Source organism: Pezoporus flaviventris, unplaced genomic scaffold (assembly GCF_033815535.1).
Source record: "Pezoporus flaviventris isolate CSIRO_AGI_PZ_B2104156 unplaced genomic scaffold, CSIRO_AGI_Pfla_v1 ptg000001l, whole genome shotgun sequence".
In the NCBI taxonomy this organism is placed as follows: Eukaryota; Metazoa; Chordata; class Aves; order Psittaciformes; family Psittacidae; genus Pezoporus; species Pezoporus flaviventris.
Window position 1 is genome coordinate 16,324,093 of NW_026892549.1, and position 17,975 is coordinate 16,342,067.

The 17,975-nt window shown below is 40.8% G+C and overlaps 1 long non-coding RNA gene across 1 annotated transcript; it reads left to right on the top strand.

Moving 5' to 3' along the window:
- Positions 1–605: 605 nt before the first annotated feature.
- On the top strand, positions 606–15,137 carry LOC133280992 (uncharacterized). The gene is made up of 3 exons (XR_009747417.1): positions 606–800; positions 12,697–12,898; positions 14,917–15,137. It is a non-coding gene; the product is annotated as an uncharacterized LOC133280992 (long non-coding RNA).
- Positions 15,138–17,975: the final 2,838 nt, after the last annotated feature.

The following is a 17,975-nucleotide window of genomic DNA, read 5'->3' on the forward strand; positions in this document are numbered from 1 at the left end:
TGGTTCATCTTGAATGCTGGGATATAATCACTGTTTTTTTAAAGGTTAATATGAATCTGTAATGAATGGTACAGATTAAACACTGGTGACATTCTGTTTTCCCATCTTGTATAGATAAAATATTTACACTCTAACAGAGACCAATTTAGAAAGCAGGTGCAGCTTTGATGTTTGCATCTTTTAATCAGAAATCTTAATTAACAAGTTGTTTGCTAATGATTAATCACCTGCACAAATACTATGTGGATTTGTCAGTTCTGAAGTTACAGGCATCTTGGATGTTGGTTTTTTTCACCATGACAGAAGATGATGATGATGTTCATGTCCTTTTGAGTGCTTGAGCTGGGAACATAGAGAAGCAGGACTGTGTGTTTTCTAAATACGAAGTAGGAAAGCCTGGTTGAAGTGGTGAAAGGTATCTTTTGCAGAAACACAGATGTTACTTGTCAGGCTTTGGTAATTGCTATAATGTTTTTAATACCGTTCTCCCAGACTCAGTTTTGCAGGGAGCAGGTTGGAATGGTCATTATCTACCTCTGTTAGTAGCTCCTCTGCATATAAGTTAGGTAGGTACGTGCGTAGGTTGGCTGGTGTGGCTCTTGGGAGGTTAGGTTGGATGTGGCTTTTGAAACAGGTTTTTAAAATCAGCACTCTTAAAGGTTTGTTCTGTATTTGTGGGAGGCTTAGAGAATGAAGATGTCTAGGATAGAAAATCGTCAGGTTAGGACATGCACTGGATAAGAGACAAGAAGTTAGAAATCAAGGTGGAAAGGAGGCATCAAGAGTTGGAGGAAGTATATGTAAGTGCTTAAGCTTCTGGGATGTGTCCAATTCATTCCATTATTAGGCACTCTTTCCCTGAATAATGTTGCCTTGTGGCTCCTTTGTTTCTGAGCTTAATTCTGTCTAGCAAGGTATGATAGTAGCTTAGACTGCTTAGTAAGAATGAGAATTGCAGTTTGAGGTAGGCTGTTACTGTTCTGACTAGTTTGGCATGAATTTGGTAACCTTTTTTGGCTCTGGGGGTTACTTTTAGCCTTAACATTACTATGTTTTTGTTGTACAGCACTAAGTCTCTCATATAGAATGGGATTGTGTTGGTGACTTGAAAGCTGCTGAAAGTAGCAAAATCAAAATACACTTGCCACAAAATCAAGTTGGGTGTGGTGTTGGTTTTTGTTTGATGTTTTTGGGATGTGGTTGTTTTGGGGTTTTCTTCCTTTTTTTTTTTTTTGTTTGGTTGGGTTGTTTTGTTTGTTTGTTTTGTTGGGTTTTTTTGGTGTTTGCTTGTTTTTGCACCATTCCTCGTGGGCAATGAGACCTCTTGCTTTCACAGAGCAAAACCTGCAAATATTCCTGTCACTGACAAATTTATGGGGAAGTTCATTGGAGATAAACTGTCTGCTCTACAGCTTGTAATGATTTATTTCTGTAATGCAATATCTTCCTTTCTGGTAACAAAGGCAGAGGTTGGAAATTGTTCCTGCTACAGTGTGTCATTAAGATTTAATTCACTGTTTTAAATTATGAAGTACTCTGTGGCTTCATTTGTTTGTATGAAGATTTTTGATGTTGATAAAGGTAGAAAAACCTGTGTCATCCTTGATAGGCTTCATGGATGCTCTGTGTAAAGCTCATATGCTGTTCATAACCAGATCATTTTCAGCAGTCTGTTAACTCCTCTTATCCTTAGATTGTTAATATTGAAGCTGATCTCTTGAGTGCTGAGGAGGTGTTGAGATGATTTATACGTATTCTGCTGGTTTATATTACTGTGCCTCTCGTGGAAGGAATTATAATGCCAAAATATTGAAGAAATAGATTTAAAGGAGGTTTTGTGAAATAAGTGCAATATTTCAGGAAATGTAATTAGGAAATATTTAGAAGAAGAAGTCACATTAGTAACTGTCTTCAGGAAAAGCAGGAGTATCTGAATCCCCTTGAAGGCAAGGAATTGATTGCTCCACAGTATGGTCCTCATGTTGATTGGTAGCCCATCTCTGGAGATGGGAGCTTGGCATTTAACCTTGCATAGCAGAGGCATAGAGTCTGAACCTGGTGTGCAAGGAGCTCTCTCTACTTTGCTTCATCTATAGCTGTTCTCGAATGCTGGAACAGGAGCTTCTGCTCCCTCAAGCAGACTTTTATTTGCTTTTTTGACAGGCCAATAGCAGCTGAATTTGTGAACGATTTAAGGATTACTGGAAATGGTGTAGTTAAAAGTATAACCTCCACTGGAGGCAAAATGCTGAATTGACAGTAATGAGAGCGCATGTATTGCAGGAGGGAGTTCTTGTTTGGTTAATTTTTCACTATTCTGTTACCAATGCATATCTCGGCTAACCATGGCTAATCTGGTATGTCTGGACTCATGAAAAATAACTACCTACTGTGTTCTTGCACTGTGAGCTAGGGAATTAACAATACTGTCTACCCAATAGCTGAAACTACCAGGTGTTATTTCCAGCATGCAACCACAAACACAGGTTAAGAAATGCAATTTGTAGTCTGGTACTAGTTTACTGTGCTAGGTGAAGGGGTGTATGGATGACAAGTGGTCTTAGACCCAAAGTTGTTGCAAATTTTTTTCCTAAATGCCTTAACAAGGAATGCCTCTATGCATCAGTGGGGGTAAATGATCTCCAAGAGATGTGCTTGATTAGTTCTGCTAGGCTAAAACAAAAAAGTAAGGCTTTTAGGCACTTAACAGAGCTACAAGTGGAGATGACTATTAGTAGGCTGGGTCACACTGTCATATATGCAAATACCACTTGGTGTGTCGTTCACCTAGTACGGTCTGGTTAAAAAGTTTGTGCTTTCTCTTGTGCAAGCTCAGTTTGAGAGGAGTGACTGCATGCCCATAACCATCATCTGATTTTTGCCTGGTAGCATAGCTTATGGGAAGGTGTTTAAAAATGTTTCAAGTTAGAGCAATTGCAAAGGTTCTTGCCTATGGCATAATAGGATAGAAATGGCTATGAATGAGGAGACGCATGCAGAAAAGACATAAATGTGTGTCTGTGTGCCATCATCCTTTCTGCATCTCTGCTCCCAAAGTGTCCTCTCCAAAGCAAAGCTCTGGTTTCTTGCTCTATTATGGAGGTGGTCATAGCCTTCAGTCAAGAAAAGGGAAGTAACATGGTGACACAAACAACATCAGAATTTAAAGTGGACACTGTAAGCCCCATTGTAAAGGACAAACTGTTGAAATGAGTGAGTCAAGTGCTAATCCTGCCATTGAAGGCTTCCTTTTAACCAGCCTGGCTCCATTGTCCAAGTGGAGATTCCGGGCTCTGATAGCTCAGATTGAGAGGCTGAAGCATTGGTTATCTGCAAGGGAAAGGATTGGTTTTGGACCATTTTCTTAGTTGAATCTAAACAGTCCCTGACAGCTTTGTGGCTGAGGTGCTCAGGTGCACAAAAGGGATAAAAGCCTTCATGCACTCTACAATTCTCACATTTAACAGCACCCTTCAGCTATTGTGAGTGGTATTAATCCATAAAGATTTTGTGATTTCAGTGCAGGAGGATTTGGTCTGTTTTAAGAGGCCACACATGAATATTAATTGTCTTTGGAGCAAAGACACATGGCATTTACAATGTGCTCCTTGGTTTTCATATATGACTTTATTCTACTCATTTGCAGTAATTTAAAGATTACCTACCAATTAAGTTTACCGTATAATAAGGCAAGTTTTTTTTTAAAGTACACATCAAACTCGTCAGAGAAAATCTGCTTAGATGTATCTCTTGATACAGAGTTTCTCTTCATTTCTACTATTTAACTTCCAATGCATTATCACTTTGTCTTTCTGTTGCTAACCTTCTTAAACTGTCATGCCTCTGTAGAGTACTAGGTCTGTAAAACAAGATTTGATGTTCCAGAAGATAAAACTGGAGGCTAATTCAGCACCCGTTTCTCTAAAATGAGGTGTACTTATGCAAGAGGTCACTATGAAGTAGAAAAAAAAAGAAATTAGGAAAATAAAGATCTTGTGAAAAAATAGAAACCTTTTCTCTGAGTGGGCTGCCAATTGATGTTTACAGAAATGTTATTTAAATAGCACTTTGTCCATGTAATAAGGTTATCATTTTTTTTAGATACCAATTTAACTCTACATGGTAAATGCATTTCTGTGTGACAAAAGTGATTTCTTCCATTCCATAACATTTGTCAAAATTTCCACATATCTTTCATACTTGGAAGAGATAGAGATCTAAGATTCCTATCCCAGAACACTAGAGAAGTGTAGATGTAGCAGGTGCTTTGGCTGGTGGTGATACGCGGATAGACTCCACAACTGGTCAAAGTTGTAAAGTAGGTATGCTTTTATTCAGCGCTGAGACACATGAGGGATAGCTCCTCTAAAGGCATGCATGCCTCAGTGTTGTTTCCCTCTACATTTATTCTCTAAAGTTATATATATTCATAAGGTTGCACAGTATGCCTATACATATTCATGTCCTATCCCCACTTCGTATTATAATGAGCTAGAATGTCCTTTGTGCCTGCGCAGTGTCCGTCGTCCCCCCCCCTCCCCCGGTCATGGGCGAGGGTCTCAAGATGAAGTAAATGAGTCTTATGAGCCTTCCTCTTGTGAGTAGGGGTCTTCAAGATGAAGTAAATGAATCTTCCTTGAGCCTGAGCTTTTCACCTCTAGCTGCCCTCACACATGCTCTTTAGGAATCTGGTCAAAGTCCAAACCACAAAGCTGATCTTCACTGGAACCAAGTAACTGTTCCTCCCCCTTATCAGTCTATCTCTTCCCCTTATCAATAGCCTATTGTCCTGGTACTGCATGTCAAGCTTGACAGGTATTTGCAAACAATGCTTTCTGTTAAACAGGCAAAATTCCTTTATCCCCCCTTGTAAGACCCCCTTGTACATTGGTCAAGACTCTACATCAGTGGTGAGAGCATTTGTTTTGATCAGCAACTTTTGCTTCTAGTTAAGATAAACTATTTTCTATAATACTGCTTTTCTTTAACCAAAAATGTGGACATTTATTAGAAATTCTAGCCTATTATGTTATTCACTCAATAGGCTACAACTCTACAGGGGCATTCTTGGGCATCAGGTACGTGCAAATGAGATGTATTATTTTGTTTACTTATTACAACCAACATTCTTGTCAATAGGTGCTTACAAAAATGTGTTTCCCTTGGGTGCTTCATAATGGTGGCAGAACCTGATTGGCTGTAGCACACAAGGCTTTCCACTGGGTGATCTGAGGATGCAGACATGACGGTGCTGCGTTGCTGTTCCTCTCTGTGCAGAGCAAAAGGTCGTCTGAGTTCCCTTGTGGCTGCGTTGAATTCTAGCAAAGCAGAGGTCCTAGTCTGGCATGCTGTGTAAGTCATCTGCAGATTGCTAACAGCCTGTGGAGTCTGCTCCGCAAATACGGTATCTGGCTTTGCTCTTTTTCAGTGGGTGAGTTGCTCTTCCTGACAAGGAGGCACAAAAGTACAAAATGTAATCAGTTCTAAGTAATGTTAAGTTTGATGGCTTTGTAATGGAAAACAACTGCGGTGCTTGAAGGTAATTGACATAGTTTCAGGCCCTCAGTACGAAAGGTGTGAGAAAAGCAGAACAGAAGGACAGGACCTGGGGATGGGGAGTATCTGGGACTAGCAGACGTCCAGGGTGGGCACAGATAAACTAACTGATAAGTAAAAGGACAGGATGATTGCTATGCTTGGGGTGTTAATAAACCCATTAAGCTGGTGTAAGAATCTAGGGAGTATCCTGGACTAGCAGATGCCCAGGATGAGAGCAGTTAAACTAACTGATAAGTAGAAGGCCAGGATGATCGCTATGTCTGTAATGTTAATTAAGCTTGTGGGGAAAAGTAAACGACCCTTAAAGACCACCACATTTTTGTATGCATGCCGCCGGAAACTTTTTGGAAAATGATGTAATATGCTCAGTGACCATATAAGGATGACCTCTATAGCAATTCGGGGACACACGTTAGGAGGAGCTATCCCCCGTGTCTCCCGGCGCCGCAATAAAGAATACCTGCTTGTCAACTTGAAACTCTGCTGGCAAGTTTGTTCCTGGAGTTTTCTCCGAATCACTCTAACTGTAATACTTGCATGATTGTATTTTCATAGAATCGTAGAATAGTTTTGGTTGGAAGGGACCTTAAAGATCATCTAGTTCTAACCCCCTGCCGTGGGCAGGGACAAATTATTTTGATGATTTCTATGCAGAGACAAGGACTTGGGCTTCACCTAAGCAGTGCTTTAAAAAAAAGTCTCAGCACTTAAATGCCTCCTTTTTATGACGAGGAAAGGCTCATCTTGATACCATTAGATTCCCTGAACTTCCACACATTGCCAGCCTTTAGATTAAATAGCTTAAGATCAGTCATACAAATACTGCCACTGCTCTTGGATACTTCCAAGCAAGTTCAGTGCTTGGGGCACAATTAATTTCTATTTTAACCATCTGTGATATCACAGGGTGGGGTGTGAGGCAGGTACACCTCACACTAGACCATGTTATCCAAAGGTCTGTCCAACCTGAACTTGAACACCTTTGAAGCTGAAATACACAGAGAAAAACAGCTTTCTGTGAATTACCGTTTTATTTTTCATTTGTTGCCTGGGGGACACAGCATGGGCAGATTATAATTGTTTTAATGGCATTTGGATAACTTGTTTTCAGATTGGGACTGGTGTGAATCCCATTGAACTTGTTGGGAATCATTTAATTGACTTCATGGCTTTTTTCACTCACATGTCTAAAAGGTCAGCTCTCCTACTTGCTACTACCTTTTGCTGCTGATTATTATTGCTTCATAAGCCCCTGCTTCCGCTATCCAAGTTATTCAAATACCAGTATTGCTGAGGCACAGGGATTTGGCAAGTGTGTCAGTACCTTACTGTCAGCCTGAAATGTGGGAGGGCTGAAGGAGTTGAGGTTTGTGTAGCTGTAATGATATTAGGAAGAAGCTCTTCCCTGCGAGGCTGGTGAGGCACTGGCACAGGTTGTCCAGAGAAGCTGTGGATGCTCCATCCCTTGAAATGTTCAAGGCCAGGTTGGACAGGGCTTTGAGCAACTTGGTTTAATGGAAGGTGTCCCTGCCTGCAGCAGTGGGGCTGTCCTGGGTTCAGCAGTAGCAGTCATGTTTCTCCTTCTTGGTAGCTGGTGCAGTGCAGTGTTTTGACTTTCGGCCTGGGAACAGAGCTGATAACAAGGATGTTTTGGTTTGGCCAAGGACTTTGTGAGCCTCATGCTCTGCCAAGGAGGAGGGGAAGCCAGGAGGAAGCAGAGACAGGACACCTGACCTAAACTGACCAAAGAGGTATTCCATACCACAGCACGGCATGCCCAGGATGTAACTGGGAGTTAGCCGGAAGGGCTGGGAGACTGCGGGGTTGGAGGAGGTATGGGTCAGAGCTTGGTCGGGCTGGGGGGGCGAGTTATCGGTCAGCTGGTGGTGAGATGTTGTATTCTTTTCCCTTGTTATTTCTTTATCATTGTTATTATTGGTGGTAGCAGTAGTGATTTGTGTTATACCTTAGTTACTAAACTGTTCTTATCTCAGCCCGTGGGAGTTGCATTCTTTTCAATTCTCCTCTCCATCCCTCTGGGAGTAGAGGGAGGGAAAGAAGGGGGGGAGTGAGTGAACGAGTTACCTGACTGGATTTAAACCACGACAGGGGCTAAGACTAGATTATCTTTAATGTCCCTCCCAACCCATTCTGTGATCTGTCAATTGTATGTGGGTACCTGTTTCCAGCAATGACTACTTAACCAGTGAATTAGGAGTAAAATTTCATTCTTCACCCTTACACCCTTATGATAAATTATCGCATGGAAATGAGATGTGATTTTCTTCTGTTTAATTGCAATTTAGCATGCATGAATATATGCTTCATTATTGTCTGTAAAATTAGTTTGCATCTTTTTAATATCCAGCTGTTGTTCTTGACTACAGCCTGCTGTGGCAAAGCACCCCAAATGTCACTTGGTTGTGCTAAATATCTCTACTTTGAGTTTACAAGGTGAGACCAGACTTATTTTCCCTTTTACTTCTTGTTAGGGAAGCTGCAGGGAAGTAGCAGGTTGGCTGTGGTGAGCTAACTGCTCATCACTGGGTAACTGAATTGCTGGAGATGTGAAATCTATATTAGCTTCCAATTTAAAAAATTGTATTCACATCAATTTGTGATACTTCTTTCTGTTGAGAAACACCAGTGTCAAGTTAGCGTGTACTGTCAGAGCTGTTTAAAAATAAGCCTAAGAGAAGACGCTGTGATGGTCTCAGTGGAAATTTTTTAAAACCTGAAAGGAAAAGGCAGAGAAGGCAGAGAGCTCTTGAACTGTCTTCCCCACTCCCCGGAATAAATTTGTGATTTCAGGTCTGTAACTGATGAGCTGATGGATGTAAAACTGCCTGATGTCCTGCTCTTGTCATAAAACTTAGATTGATGGCCAGTGGTGGTGGGGGTCTGCCTGGCTTCTGCTCTTCTCAGGTCATGCAGGACTCTTGCAGACAGCGTGTCATGCATCTTGGGATGCTTTCCAAGATGATTATCCCAGAAGTCTCGTGGTGGTAGTGACTGGGATAAAGGCACTGACTGGAAGGATGAAAAAGTTACACGGCAGTGCCAAACAGCACAGCTGATCTTTATAGTGCTCCTAACTAGGCAAGGAAAAATGAAGTGTTTCTTCTGGGTAGGTCCCTGGGGGATGAATGGTTAATTGCTGTTGTGTTCTGCTCTGTCCAAATCAATAACTTCTATCTACTTTCTCACATTTTATCCAAGGAAAAGTTGGTATTGCTATCATCTGGGCCACTAAGTTAAATACTGTCTTAGGGTGTGCTAACCGTGGTTGGATAGATGACTATTCCCATTTTGATTTAGGGAAAACTGGGGGAGAGTGAGACTAAGTAATTTGGTCAACTGTGTATCAAGGTAGTGATGGAAATTTTCAGTTTTATTTATTGATTTTTTTTTTCTGCATTCCTGCTGCATAGAAGCCAATTTCCTGTTATTTTCCTTTATCTCCCACAAAAATAAACTCTCAGTATTTATCCTTACTGTGCCTGTAATATAAAGCAACCAGATTTCAGAAACAATAAATAGAAGAGAAAGAATGAATAGTCAGAAAGGTGGCAGGAGCTGTTAGGCGTGTGTTAAAGGGTCTGTAAGTGGTTTGTGCCCACAGACAAGGGTAAAATGTGCCTTTAACTGAAGGACAGTGGTATGGTTTCACAGTGACCACCTAGATTTTGAAAATCATTATTTCCTTCCATGTAAGAATGAAAATAGAACCTTCTAAGTACCTTAAAAAAAGTGTCAAAAGTAATTCTTGCTCAAAGGCTGGGTTTATCTTTAGAACAGGGCTGCTTATAAATTATACCCGAGACGTCAGGAATATTCCTGTCAACCCACAGAGACCTCAAGTGTCCCACTTGTGGCAAAAATCAAAAATGGGTAGCTTGCTAGGGAAGCTGAGAGGATGCCAGAAGATGGATTGCCTGCCATGTGTCTGTGTGTGTGCTGAGACTAAAGGCTGGCATGGAGCCTGCTGGAAGATACTGGCATGGCAGAGGCACTACTGGGGCTGGTGAGCTGCGGTATGGTTTTGCAAGACCCCACTGCAAGCTCAGTAACTGTTTGCACTGCTGTTTTCTGCTGGCCCTGTTGGTGGTTTATTGCTTACTTCTAGCTTCACTGGTGTTGTGGTTTAAGCCCAGCCGTAAATCAGAACCACGCAGCTGCTCTCTCACTCCCCCCCTTCCTCCCCCCCTGCTCCCGGAGGGATGGGGAGGAGAATCAAAAGAACGTAACTCCCACGGGTTGAGATAAGAGCAATCCAGTAACTAAGGTATAACACAAATCACTACTGCTGCCACCAATAATAATAATGATAAGGGAAATAACAAGGGAGAGAATACAACACCTCACCACCTGCCGACCAATACCCAGCCTGACCCAAGCAGTGATCTAACCCTTCTGGGTAACTGCCCCCAGTTTATCCAGTGGGCATGATGTGCTGTGGTATGGAATACCTCTTTGGTCAGTTTGGGTCAGGTGTCCTCTCTCTGCTTCCTCCTGGCTTCCCCTCCTCCCTCGCAGAGCAGGAGACTCAGAAAGTCCTTGGTCAGAGTAAACATTCTGACCAGCAACTAAAACCATCAGTGTTATCAGCGTTGTTCCCAGGCCGAAAGTCAAAAACACTGCACTGCAGCAGCTACTAAGAAGGAGAAAAATGACTGCTACTGCTGAACCCAGGACAACTGGTGTGCTACCCAAGGGATTTCAGTAACCTTCAGAGGGGGTTTTGTAGTTCCTTTGGTACTCTGCTGGCTTGCGGCTCAGCAAAACTGGCACTCCAAAGCTGCTCCTTCAGTGCCTGCAAAGATCACCACAGTCACTCCTGGGGAAGTGCTTTGGCTTTAACACACAGGTTGCTTCACCAAAGGAGGCAACATGGGAAAGAAAATGAGCAGAGGGCACAAAAGACAAAATCCATCTGAGAAATGTCAGGCACATGACAAAGGGGCCGGAAACCTGGAGAGTGGTGTTATTTCTAAATCACAGCTATAAGTGACCTTTAAATGTTTGTAACAGTCTGAAGAAAAGCAAAAGGAATGCGTAAAAGGTTTTGTTTAGCTAAGTTTAGGTCACAGGAGACAGCAAAAATGGAGTTGTGCAAAATAAAACATCCACCTTTATAAGCAAAAGTTTAAAGAAAAATTGCTCACAGAGGTTTTGCACAATAACATTTCATTTAGTCCAAAATATTAGAGGCTGCTGATCGATTCCAAACAGAAGGTGAAATTAAGTACATCACAGAAAATATCAGTTCCTTGGGAGAGTTTCTTTTCAGTAAGAACAGGGTATGTCAAATCCGGTATAACATATGTATTTCATCCTATTTGAGATATCTCAAGTTCTCATTTCTTTATCACTTTGGGATGTAGGCTATGCCTTTACTACTTTGATCAAGCATTAGCTCTCACCTGCTGTGAGTTACTTGCTTTAGGGTATATGAATGTAAAATTTTTAGTTAGACTGAGTTCATATGCTCAATGTAACTCATACCCTTACCTATAGCCTAAGTGAATTTACAGGGATTTTTTTGAGGGATAAGTGCCTTTTCCCAAAGTCTTTTTGTTTTGAGTCTGATCTCCAAAAACAAAGGTTTTTGAATATCCCTTGCTTCCAATCTGCAAATCAGTGGACTTTGTTTTCAACCTTATGAGTGCCAGGGTTGTTGTGAACATTTCTCCCTCTGGTTAACCAGGGAGACTAGGTCTCGGAGCCTGCTGTTGGAGTACCAGAAAGGTAAGACTGACATTCTGCAGGGTTACCCAGCACCTTGCTAGAAAAACCCAGGGGAGTAATTAGTATTAACTACTGTGTGAAGATGGTTATCTAGGCAGTAATAACAAAAATAGTCAAAGACTGGTGTTTCCTGTACAGTGTTTCTTGGTGCAAGCAGAAGGGAAGGCTGACTAGTTTAAGCATCAGAAGTGTCAATAAGAAAGCATTAGAGATAGCTTGTCTTGTTCACTTAACTCTTTTGTTGCTACGTTAACTACCACATCCTGGAAGAGTTAGGGATTGGAGAATATTGAGTGAACATCACAGCATCAGAAATTAGCCAGTAAAATGGTCTTTTGTTACTTGGAATACTGTTGTCTCTAGAGAAATAAGTACAAATGTTTACAACAATGTGGTCCCTGTGTAAAGTATGTAAAGAGAAAATCTATCCCCTTTCAGGGATTTAATTAAATGACTGCAAAGCAATTGACAGTTATAGAATCATGGAATAGAACCTTAAGATCATCTAGTTCCAACCCACCTGCTGTGGGCAGGGACACCTCACACTAAACCATGTCACCCAAGGCTCTATCCAGCCTGACTTTGAACACTGGCAGGGATGGAGCATTCACAGCTTCCTTGGGCAACCCATTCCAGTGCCTCACCACCCTTACAGTAAAGAACTTCCTCCTTATATCCAATGTAAACTCCCCCTGTTTAAGTTTGAACCTGTTGCCCTTTGTCTTGTCACTACAGTCCCTAATGAAGAGTCCCTCCTCAGCACCCTTATAGGCCCCCTTCAGATACTGGAAGGCTGCTCTGATGTCTCCACGCAGCCTTCTCTTCTCCATGCTGAACAGCCCCAACTTTCTCAGCCTATCTTCATATGGGAGGTGCTCCAGTCCCCTGATCATTCTTGTGTCCCTCCTCTGGACTTGTTCCAACAGTTCCATGTCCTTTTTATGTTGAGGACACCAGAACTGTACACAATACTCCAAGTGAGTTCATCTGCTTCTCTGTAAAATGTCATGCCAAGGCTGAGACTCCCTTCCTCTGCATCACGTTTGTGGTGTGGACTGTTGTGGGGGGCATCTGCATTAGCCTTATGAGCAGGAGTGGACTTGTCTAATAGTGCCATCCTAGAGGCAGGGTGCCTCTACAGCCTCTATTTTTAGAAATATGAAGTGTGATGAGGGGGGTGGTTATCATTTTACATATCTGTTGTTAAATAAAAAGCTTTTTGAATCTGAGACTTGCTTAGATTAAAAAAAGTCATTAGGTTTCTCTTGGAAAGATTAATGTGTAGTTTTGAGGAACTGTATCAGTGTCCCAGAATAGTTAGCAGCTGCTGTAATAATTCTTCTGAGGTTATGAGGAAAGTAACAGGATTTCTGGGGTTTGTTTTGGTAGGAGTCCAAAAAAGAAGAAAATTGGGCTTCAGGCATCAGATTCATCACTGGGGCTGGAAATGAAGGAAAGTCAGTGCAGCCCTGAAGCTTTGCTCAATGTAATAGCAGGAGAAAGTCTTGCAACTGCCAGCCTTTCTTCCACCAAAAAGGGAAAATAGTCCTCAGCTGCAGCTGGTCCTGGGTCAGAGGAGCATCATGGTCTGGTAGCGTCTTTGAAAGACATTGTTTTGGAATAGCTACAGATCAATGCATGCTCCTCTGTGTTGGTTCACATAGTCTCAGTCTTCATACTGTTTACCTGAAATCATAAAGGTGATCCTTGTTCTTGGAGTGAAACAGGGGGTGAGAATGGTTATAGCTTCCTTAAAGCTTCTTCTGCCTATAGGGCTGATGTCCCTCATGCTAGACTAGTGTTCTTATTCTTCAGATTTCATAGGTGTCCATCACTGTAGAATGAAACACAAATACCTGTCATACCTGAACAAAATGAGTTGCTTTTTTTCCACCTAAAATAGCCTAACTGGAAGAAATGGAGCATAAAATATTGTATAGCAGGTGACAAGGGTGAAATTATAAAAAAGAAATGGAAAATAATTGCATAGTTACTTTTGTTGCTGCCTTTTCTTTCTTCTTTCCCAGAAGGAAAAATGATTCAGAGTAATTTGAGATGGATGCTTTGAGCCTTAGCAATGTGAATTTTCCATGATTGAGGGGACATAGTGCTTAATCTATCTACTCAGTCTATGTGAGTAACAGGCATCTTTTATTTTTATATTTTAGTGAGCAGATGTAACTGATACCAGGTTTCTAGAGAAGCCTAAATTATAAGAATACTCCCAGAAGCTTTGTTTTCTCTTCTAAACTCTCTGCTCAACACAGGAGAGGGAAAGCAGTAAAGCTGGCAAACTGCAGATGGATATGTCTGTGCAGGGAGTCTGAATTCATTCTCTGCCTTTGGGAATGCCTGCACCCGTTGGCAGCAAAATGGTGCAGAAGGGAAGCTGTGAGTGCCCTGTATCTTTACAACCAAATAAATCTTACAATCAATCGTATCTCTACTGGTTAGTCTCCTTTGCCCAATGCTCCTGCTGTCTGTTCAGCAGCAGTGCAGCCTTTGGATGTGTCCTCCCAGGGTACCTTGGTGTTCATTTAACATCTAATGACCATCCGGATGTGGGTGAGGAAGATAAGGTTGCAGAAACTTCTAGAACACAATATAAATGTTGGAGTGAATTGATCCTTGTGTAAACTAATCCTAACACACAGGCTCTACCTGATGTTGGTTGGCTTTGATTCAGTATTTGTGGTTCAACAGCTTTAGGCAAAACCTGCTGATGTTTCAAATTCACATAACTTTTTGTGACTTCTTTAGGATTCCCCTGAAGTCCTAGGTATTAACATCTGTAAGGAAGATGTTACTCAACAAGAGAAACTGCTGCTTTTTACTCCTGTGCTCTCTTGTAATAACCCAAGTTTTGTGTAATGCCAGAAGCTGTGAATTAGTCTTAGTTGACCTATCCTTCACTGTGTCTGCTGGGACTTTTGTACTTGGAAAGGCCCAAGGATAAATGGACCATGGAAACAAACTGCATACCAAATGCAGCTTTCTCTTTTAAAAACTTGGAAAGCTGCATTCTTCGATTCCCTCTGCATGTTTCTGTTCCAGGACAAGGAAGCAGTCTCACATTGTCTCAGGAATCCATTTGGCACTTACTGTGAGCAATAAAATCAAATCTGAATCAATGGAAAAAGTAAGCATGGACAAGGACATCCTGTTTAGATATCAGATCAGAGGCCGCCATAACAATTCTGGCTGAAATGGGGTTTTATTAGAGTTTGCTCAGTTGACATAAAAACATGTTGCAGGAGTACCTATGTTCTGAAGTCCTTGTTGAAAGCAGCAGGACTTGGGTGGAAGTGAACCTGGCCATGGAGCACCTGGGCATTATGGGCTTGGGTTGTGTGGGGTGACACAGAAATTTCTCTGGAAAATATCAGGAATAATCTTATTTTTGTAAATCTGCTTTGGCACCATATATGTGTGCATTATGATGATTACAGGATGATGCATTACATGCTTCAAGCACTTTGAGAAGACTTTTCTTAGACATACGACAGTATGCATTTGTTTGAGTCTTGTCAGTTTTATGTTTGATCATCTGTAATGACAGTAAGTTTCACAAGTTAATTCAGTTCTTAAGCAGTTTTTTGTTTTCCCCAGGAAAAGCATCTAATCTCATACGTTCCCCAGAAGATGCAAAGCTTTGAAATGTCTGACTCTAATGTGGAATTTATTTTATGACAAAACAGAAGATACTTACAGATGAAAAATAAATACCAAGAATAAGTCATGCATTTTTCTTTTTGAGTATGAGGACAGAGAGTTGAGTAGTCTGAATACTTAAGATAAGCCATCTGGTACCCAGAAAAGCTCAGTATGGAGGTGGGGTGTGTGTGTGTGCTGGGTTATGGCTTGAAGCATCATGATGCCACAGGCATCTGAGCTTGATAAGAGTTAGTTTTGAAGCATTGGTCCTGCAGTAATGGAGCTCCTCTGTCCTGAGGATCTGTCTCATTTGACATGTGGAGCTGTGGAGATTGATTGGGTGATCCTATATTCATCTGTGATGGCTCTTTGCAAAGAGAGGAAGAGCCTATCTATATGGTGTATGTTGTGCTGGATCCCCAAAGCACCTTTTTTACTTTGTTATTTATTATGTAGCTAAAATACTCGTTGCAAAGGCTATTTATCTTGACTATTCACTGTTGCCACGAGAAATAATGCAATTTTTTAAGGGACATTAGGATCTAAGTGATCCAAGTCTGTAAACCAAGATGGGGCAAGAGGTGTGTGTGGGGAAAAGTAAATCACTGATCCTCAGGTAATTTCTCTGTAAGACAGAAGAGTATTTTATCTTTCCAGTTTGCGTATTTTTAATATCCTTAATGAAACAGCTTCAACTACTTTATATGTAATATTTCTTATTTTGCTGCAAATGAACTTTCTCAGCTTAATGATCAGGGTTCTTTGCTCTACGTTAGGAGTAATAATCAACATCATGTGATCTTCCAAAAAACATGTAGAAAGAAAATCATAATATGCTAACATACACAAATGTATTGGGTAGTGCATCCCTGAACTGAGTTAATTGCTCTTCGAAACCTCTCAGATCATCACCTCTGAATATATTATTTTGCTTCTACTTTGCTGCATGGGCATTGTTTATATGGGTGCCATGGAAGTGGAACTAACACCATCAGCTCTGAATTGGTGTTAAATAAAGGATATAGCAGGAACAAAAAAATTAGATATTAAGAAGATCTGTGTGCTTTTCAATGTAGTGAGTTTGCATTTTGTCTCATCTGGAAGCAGATTCACTTTTTTTTTTCCACTCTTTCTTTAGTTTATTGAGCCTATTTCCTTTGGCCAATAACATTTGGTCTACTTGAACAGCCCGCAGGTTACCAGGCTTTTATTATCACACTTTTCCTTACTTCCTGCTCTAGCCGAAAGCTTGCCATCATTTTACAAATTGTTCTTCATCAGAGATAATGTGTCTTTCTGAAATGGAATCACTTTTCCCTTTACTTGTTCCCAGAAAGTGACCAAAACACCTGCTGATGGTGATGGGTTTTAAAAAAGGTAAATCAAATGTTGTCTTGGCCTGAAAGCTGTTCAATTAACTTTTCCTGCTGGGAATTATTAGACCTGAGGCTGTGCTGTTGAGAGGGATCACTTCTTAGCATCAATGCTAAATGAATTAGGACTTTAGTAACAGAAGAACTTACCAGAACATGAGACACAACAGCAAAGCACTGCCAGTTTAAATAAATATCACATGGATGTTTCTGCATGGTACTCCACTTTGGAGCACCATGATGCTTTGCTGTGAAAATTACATTTAAATGAGACTACCTAAAATGTAGAAGTTATCAAATACATCAACATTTGCCATAGGAATGCCAACTTAAACATGGTATTAAGAGCAGAAATTTTTGATGCTTGCTTATTTTATTTTTCTAAAACTTACCTTTTCCTTAACACAAAGTCTCTGAATCCTTCCATTATACTGTTCAGCCTGTTCCTGGATAATGAGCAAGAAGACCCTTGGTGCTTACTTTCCACCTGAAGGGCTCCATGGACCCTGGTCAAACAAGAGCCTGCCACAGCCAAGCACTCCATGTGAGCACTGTAACATCATTTAATGGCCAAAACTAACATTTAAAGGACAAAATGCCTGGAGAACATTACAAACTAATTCAGTGGATTATATTTCAATTCTATATTCACATCATTTTTTTTTGAGCATTACTGTGTGCTCAATCCCAAACTCCTCTCTGTTGAAACCATTAAACACATCAAACTCATGTGTGTTTTTATTTGAAAATTTATTCAATGAAATTATGGGTAAACTGTGTGTGTGTTTTTGTGGTGTTTTTTTTTTGTTTGTTTTTTTAGAGAACAATATCTGCTTACTCAATGTTTTTAACCAACACTCTACCAGTAAACTCTTCTGCAAGACAACAGTGCACATACTTCCATCAGTTTTAACTGAGGGATGTATCTGGAAGTGTTGGAATTCAATGTGTGACCAGAACATAAGCCTTATTTCATGATTGCTTGTCAGTCCTGATCAGCTTAGGGTAATTTACTGGAGCTGCTCTGTGGTTGCTCTTTAAGTCCTTTGCTTCAGAAATAGTGGACTGATGTTGGCAAAGATGACTTCAGGTGGGAGTGGGCTGTGTATTGTAATATTATTTTTTTTTATTATTTTTGGGGTGATGCTTGCATGGTGAAGTGTGTCCTCCCTACGGGTACACCTGCATGTGGGGCTGCATATGACTTTTCTGTCACACCCTAATGAAAGTTATAAGGGTGCTTATTAAAATTCACCAGAATTTGAGCACTTCTTAAAATGCACAAAAGGAATATGGTGTAATCTATTGTGCATTGCCTATAAAACCTTTCAATTTAACTTTCTTTTTCTGCTTTAATAGGTCACTTGTTTTTATGCAGTGCTTTTCTTCTTGATGCATAACTTTAATTTCTTTCTTTCCTTGAGGCCTGCTCCAATTCAAATATTTCACTGCTTTCCAGATCTCTCCTTCTTTGGTTTCTTTTGATTATTATGATTTGATTTTAGTCAGGTTAGTTTCTGGCACTCTGAAAACTAAGATCAGTAGCATCTATAACCGAGCATAATATCCCAAGGTCAGCAGCACATGTGACACTTAGAGGAGCCAGAGCCTGTTGAGCAGGGAGACCTGATGGTGATTTGG